Below are 7200 nucleotides of genomic sequence, written 5' to 3' on the forward strand. Positions count from 1 at the left end.
CACCTTCTTCATGGCCACAACTTCATAGAAGTGGTCTTGATGCACCCTTGAGATGAATCTCTCCATCTCCCATGACTCGGCGGTGGAAGCTTTTGCCTTCCCTTTCCTCTTTCTAGAGGTTTCTCCGGCCTTAGATGCCATAAATGGTTATGGAAAAACAAAAAGCAATGCTTTTACCACACCAAACTTAGAAGGTTTGCTCGTCCTCGAGCAAAAGAAGGAAGAAGAGAGTAGAAGAAGAAGAAATAGAGGAGATGGATGTGGCTTTGTGATTCGGCCAAGGGGAAGAAGTAGTGTTTAGGTTGTGCAAAAATGAAGGAGTGAAAATGGGTTTATATAGGAGTGGAGAGGGGGTGTATGGTTCGGCCATTATGGGTGGGTTTGGGAGGGAAAGTGGTTTGAATTTGAATGGTGAGGTAGGTGGGGTTTTATGAAGGATGGATATGAGTGGTGAAGAGAATAGTGGGATTTGATAGGTGAGGGGTTTTTGGGGAAGAGGTGTTGAGGTGATTGGTGAATGGGTGAAGAAGAGAGAGAGTGGTGGGGTAGGTGGGGATCTTGTGGGGTCCACATATCCTAAGGTGTCAAGGAAAATTCATCCTTGCACCAAGTGGCGAGCAAAAATGCTCCTTCTGCCAATTCTGGCATTAAATGCCGGGCTGGTGCCCGTTTTTGGCGTTTAACGCCAGCTTCTTGCCCCTTCCTAGCGTTTAACGCCAGTCTGGTGCCCCTTTCTGGCGTTAAACACCCAGAATGGTGCCAGACTGGTGTTAAACGCCCATTTGCTGCCCTTACTGGCGTTTAAACGCCAACAAGTTTTCCTCCAGGGTGTGCTATTTTTCTTTATGTTTTTCATGCTATTTTCAATTGATTTTTTGACTTCCCATGATCATCAACCTTTAAAAAACATAAAATAACAAAGGAAAATAGATAAAGATAACATTGGGTTGCCTCCCAACAAGCGCTTATTTAATGTCAGTAGCTTGACAGTGGGCTCTCATGGAGCCTCACAGATGTTCAGAGCAATATTGGAACCTCCCAACACCAAACTTAGAGTTTGAATGTGGGGGTTCAACACCAAACTTAGAATTTGGTTGTGGCCTCCCAACACCAAACTTAGAGTTTGACTGTGGGGGCTCTGTTTGACTCTATTTTGAGAGAAGCTCTTCATGCTTCCTCTCCATGGTTACAGAGGGATATCCTTGAGCCTTAAACACAAAGGATTCTTTATTCACTTGAATGATCAATTCTCCTCTGTCAACATCAATCACAGCCTTTGCTGTGGCTAGGAAGGGTCTGCCAAGGATGATGGATTCATCCATGCACTTCCCAGTCTCTAGGACTATGAAATCAGCAGGGATGTAATGGTCTTCAATCTTTACCAGAACATCCTCTACAAGTCCATAAGTTTGTTTTCTTGAATTGTCTACCATCTCTAGTGAGATTCTTGCAGCTTGTACCTCAAAGATCCCTAGCTTCTCCATTACAGAGAGAGGCATGAGGTTTATGCTTGACCCTAGGTCACACAGAGCCTTCTTGAAGGTCATGGTGCCTATGGCACAAGGTATTGACAACTTCCCAGGGTCCTGTCTCTTTTGTGGTAATTTCTGCCTAGACAAGTCATCCAATTCTTTGGTGAGCAAAGGGGGTTCATCCTCCCAAGTCTCATTACTAAATAACTTGTCATTTAGCTTCATGATTGCTCCAAGATACTTAGCAACTTGCTCTTCAGTGACATCTTTGTCCTCTTCAGAGGAAGAATACTCATTAGAGCTCATGAATGGCAGAAGTAAATCCAATGGAATCTCTATGGTCTCAGTGTGAACCTCAGATTCCCATGGTTCCTCATTAAGGAACTCATTGTAGGCCAAGTGACGTCCATTGAGGTCTTCCTCAGTGGCGATCACTGCCTCTTCCTCCTCTCCAAGTTCGGCCATGTTGATGGTCTTACACTCTCCTTTTGGATTCTCTTCTGTATTGCTTGGAAGAATACTAGGAGGGAGTTCAGTAACTTTCTTACTGAGCTGACCCACTTGTGCCTCCAAGTTTCTAATGGAGGATCTTGTTTCAGTCATGAAACTTTGAGTGGTTTTGATTAGATCAGAGACCATGGTTGCTAAGTCAGAGTGGCTCTGCTTAGAATTCTCTGTCTGTTGCTGAGAAGATGATGGAAAAGGCTTGCTATTGCTAAACCTGTTTCTTCCACCATTATTGTTGTTGAAACCTTGTTGAGGTCTCTGTTGATCCTTCCATGAGAGATTTGGATGATTTCTCCATGAAGGAATATAGGTGTTTCCATATGGTTGTCCCATGTAATTCACCTCTTCCATTGATGGGTTCTCAGGATCATAAGCTTCTTCTTCAGATGAAGTGTCCTTAGCACTGCCTAGTGCAGCTTGTATTCCAGACAGACTTTGAGAAATTATATTGACTTGTTGAGTCAATATTTTGTTATGATCCAATATGGCATTCAGAGTATCAATCTCAAGAACTCCTTTCTTTTGATTCGTCCCATTGTTCACAGGATTCCTTTCAGAAGTGTACATGAATTGGTTATTTGCAACCATTTCAATGAGTTCTTGAGCTTCTGCAGGCGTCTTCTTCAGATGAAGAGATCCTCCAGCAGAGCTGTCCAATGACATCTTGGATAGTTCAGACAGACCATCATAGAAGATACCTATGATGCTCCATTCAGAAAGCATGTCAGAAGGACACTTTCTGATCAATTGTTTGTATCTTTCCCAAGCTTCATAGAGGGATTCACCTTCCTTCTGTCTGAAGATTTGGACTTTCACTCTAAGCTTACTCAATTTTTGAGGTGGAAAGAACTTTGCCAAGAAGGCATTGACTAGCTTTTCCCAAGAGTTCAGGCTTTCTTTAGGTTGTGAGTCCAACCATATCCTAGCTCTGTCTCTTATAGCAAAAGGGAATAGCATGAGTCTGTAGACCTCAGGGTCAACCCCATTGGTCTTGACAGTGTCACAGATTTGCAAGAATTCAGCTAAAAACTGATGAGGATCTTCCAATGGAAGTCCATGGAACTTGCAATTCTGTTGCATTAGAGAAACTAATTGAGGCTTAAGCTCAAAGTTGTTTACTCCAATGACAGGGATAGAGATGCTTCTCCCATAGAAGTCGGGAGTAGGTGCAGTAAAGTCACCCAACACTTTCCTTGCATTGTTGGCATTGTTGTTTTCGGCTGCCATGTCTTCTTCTTTGAAGATTTCTGTTAGGTCCTCTACAGAGAATTGTGCTTTAGCTTCTCTTAGCTTTCGCTTCAAGGTCCTTTCAGGTTCAGGGTCAGCTTCAACAAGAATGCCTTTGTCCTTGCTCCTGCTCATATGAAAGAGAAGAAAACAAGAAAATATGGAATCCTCTATGTCACAATATAGAGATTCCTTGAGGTGTCAGAGGAAAAGAAAAATAGAAGGAAGAGGTAGAAGAATTCAAACTTAGAAAGATAGAGTTCGAATTGTGCATTGAGGAGGAGTGTTAGTCCATAAATAGAAGGATGTGAGAATAGGGGAAGAATTTTTGAAAATAAATTAAAAGATTTTTAAAAGAATTTTGAAAATTGATTGATGATTTTCGAAAACTAAGAGTGGGAAAGAAATTAAGTGATTTTTGAAAAAGATTTTGAAATTAGAAATAAAAAAAAGGATTTGAAAACTATTTTGAAAAAGATGTGATTAAGAAGATATGATTGAAAAGTTATGGTTTTAAAAAGATATGATTGAAAAGATATGATTGAAAAACAATTTAAAAAGATTTGATTTTTAAAATTAATGACTTGACTAACAAGAAAAGATATGATTCAAACATTAAACCTTTCTCAACAGAAAAGGCAACATACTTGAAATGTTGAATCAAATCATTAATTGTTAGCAAGTATTTTTGAAAATGGAAAGAAATTGATTTTGAAAAGATATGATTGAAAAGATATGATTTGGAAAAGATTTGATTTTGAAAAATTATGAAAACTTGAAAAAATTTGCATTAAAAACAAAATCTTCCCTCTTGTGCCATCCTGGCGTTAAACGCCCAGAATGGTATCCATTCTGGCGTTTAACGTCCAAAATGCTACCCTTTTGGGCGTTAAACGCCCAGCTAGGCACCCTGGCTGGCGTTTAAACGCCAGTTTTCCTTTCTCACTGGGCATTTTGAACGCCCAGCTTTTTCTGTGTAATTCCTTTGCTGTATGTTCTGAATCTTCAATTCTCTGTATTATTGACTTGAAAAGACAAAAATAAAAAAATTTTTTTGGATTTTTAATAATGAGGAATAATCAAAATGAAACTAAACATGGAAAACTAAAATCAAACAAGCAATGCATGCAAGACACCAAACTTAGAAGTTTGTATACTACTGACACTAACAAGTTGAGAATGCATATGAGAAACAACAAAACACTCAAGACAAGAGAATTTAAAGATCAGAGCAATGAAATCATCAAGAACAACTTGAAGATCAATGAAAACACATGATTGAATTCAAAGAATGCATGCAATTGATACCAAACTTAAAATGAGACACTAGACTCAACAAGAAACATAAAATATTTTTGGTTTTTTATGATTTTGTAATTTTTTTGGATTTTTCGAAAATTATATGGAGAAGAAAATAAAGAGATTCAAAATTTTTAATAAGAATTATAGGAATCATGCAATGTTAGTCTAAAGCTTCAGTCTAAAGAAATTAGACATGGCTAGCCAAGCTTCAGCAGGACATTACATTCAAGAGCTAAATTGATGAGAATCAATCAGCTTTGGTGATGATAAGTACATCACCTTGAAACTCTAGAATTCATTCTTAAAAATTCTGAAGAAAAATACCTAATCTAAGCAACAAGATGAACCATCAGTTGTCCAAACTCAAACAATCCCCGGCAACGGCGCCAAAAACTTGGTGCACGAAATTGTGATCATCAATGGCGCCATCAACATGGTACGCTCAATTGCAATCTCAACTCTTTGTCACAACTTCGCACAACTAACCAGCAAGTGCACTGGGTCGTCCAAGTAATAAACCTTACGCGAGTAAGGGTCGATCCCACGGAGATTGTTGGTATGAAGCAAGCTATGGTCATCTTGTAAATCTCAGTCAGGCAGATTCAAATGGTTATAGATGATTTATGAATAAAGCATAAAATAAAGATAGAGATACTTATGCAATTCATTGGTGAGAATTTCAGATAAGCGTATGGAGATGCTTTGTCCCTTTCGTCTCTCTGCTTTCCTACTGTCTTCATCCAATCCTTCTTACTCCTTTCCATGGCAAGCTGTATGTTGGGCATCACCGCTGTCAGTGGCTACAATCCCGTCCTCTCAGTGAAAATGTTCAACGCGCTCTGTCACAGCATGGCTAATCATTTGTCGGTTCTCAATCAGGATGGAATAGAATCCAGTAATTCTTTTGCGTCTGTCACTAATGCCCAGCCTTCAGGAGTTTGAAGCTCGTCACAGTCATTCAATCCTTGAATCCTACTCAGAATACCACAGACAAGGTTTACGCCAGAATTCTTGAGCTGACTTGAAACGCCTGTTTGGGCCATCAAATCTCGGGCAAAGTATGGACTATTATACATTGCTGGAAAGCCCAGGATGTCTACTTTCGAACGCAATTGAGAGCGCCTCAATTGGGCTTCTGTAGCTCTAGAAAATCCACTTCGAGTGCAGGGAGGTCAGAATCCAACAGCATCTGCAGTCCTTTTCAGCCTCTGTATCAGATTTTTGCTCAGGTCCCTCAATTTCAGCCAGAAAATACCTGAAATCATAGAAAAACACACAAACTCATAGTAAAGTCCAGAAAAGTGAATTTTAAATAAAAACTAATAAAAATATAATAAAAACTAACTAAAACATACTAAAAACATACTAAAAACAATGCCAAAAAGCGTATAAATTATCCGCTCATCAATAAGTTAGTTATCTTTATCTTATCATTGAGAGAAGCCACCTTATCTTTTTAGGCTAGCCTCCTTTAGAGTGGGCAGCGCGCTTTTGGTTTGGGCCTACTTGGGCCTTTATATCGATTTGGCTAAGCTCTTTAAGGAGAGGTCAGTGGTGATCCAACCTTAAGAGGTCGATTGTTCTTGTCTTCGTTCAACCTGGATCGTGTAGCTCGACCCAGGATATGAACAGTGCCCCTGCTCAAGTTTGATCTATCCCTTGAGGTCGTGTCTTTTAGACTTCGACCCCTTTGAGGAAATCGTGCTCGAGCATTTGCTTTTTGGTTGTTCTCCTGTATAACTCCTGTCTTGAATGCGAAGCGTTTCTCTTTTTTAATTGTAGCGCGCGTTGTGCTTTCTTGGGAATGTGCGAGGGCTTTAAAGGCTCATTTAATTTTATTTTGCCGTTTCTCCTTTTTCCATCTTTTCATTTCATTTTGAAATTAAAGAAGAGGTTTTTACTCTCACTTTCAGTTTCTTCCACCTTTTCTTTTACTTTGCTTGTTGTTTGCTAAGTGCTTGGGTTTCCTGGGCTGGGGGTTTGGTGATGGGCGTTGCTAGCCCAAGTTGTTGCCAAAAACGTGACTCTCTTCCTCTTGGACTCAACTTTTAGTGCTTAAAATGGCCTATGATTTGAGCTTTAACCTTCTACTTCAATATAAGCTCTTATACATCGTTGGAAAGCTCTGAATGTCTTCTTTCTAATGCAATTGGAATCACTTCAATTGGATCTCTCTAGCTCAAGTTATACTCCATTGAAGAAGACAAGGTGAGGCTGCCAAGGTCGTAGGCATTGTTGCTAGACATGCCCCCTTCTCAGCACGTTGGTAATGTGCTCGAGTGGCCCAGAATCCTCATCCCAGGCTGCCTGGTGTTGCTGTCAAACATGCCAGTGAAAGGCAGCGTTGGCAACGTGCTCGAGCTTCCTTTCTCCATGCTTACCACGTTGCCATTGAACACGCCAAGGTGATCCTAAGTTGGCAACGTGCTCGAGCCTTCTTCCTTGCTCCATGCTTTGCTTCCTGGCATTGTCATTGAACACGCCATTTGAACTCAATGTTGGCAATGTTCTCGAGCCTTCCTTCATTGCTCCATGCTTTGCTTCCTGGCATTGTCATTGAACAGGCTAGTGAAGGCCACTGTTGGCAATGTGCTCGAGGCCTTCAATTACTCTTCAAAGCTCCCTTGAGTTGTTGCGAAACATGCTAGTGTTATTTCAAGTTGGCAACGTGCATGAGGCTTCAAATTCACCA

The 7200-nt window shown here is 40.4% G+C and overlaps 1 non-coding gene across 1 annotated transcript; it reads left to right on the forward strand.

The window, feature by feature from the left end:
* The first annotated feature begins 2696 nt into the window (after positions 1 to 2696).
* LOC112700114 (small nucleolar RNA R71) lies at positions 2697 to 2804 on the forward strand. The gene has a single exon (XR_003153035.1). It is a non-coding gene; the product is annotated as a small nucleolar RNA R71 (small nucleolar RNA).
* The last annotated feature ends 4396 nt before the right edge of the window (positions 2805 to 7200 follow it).

This window comes from Arachis hypogaea, chromosome 6 (genome assembly GCF_003086295.3).
Source record: "Arachis hypogaea cultivar Tifrunner chromosome 6, arahy.Tifrunner.gnm2.J5K5, whole genome shotgun sequence".
Classification (NCBI taxonomy): domain Eukaryota; kingdom Viridiplantae; phylum Streptophyta; class Magnoliopsida; order Fabales; family Fabaceae; genus Arachis; species Arachis hypogaea.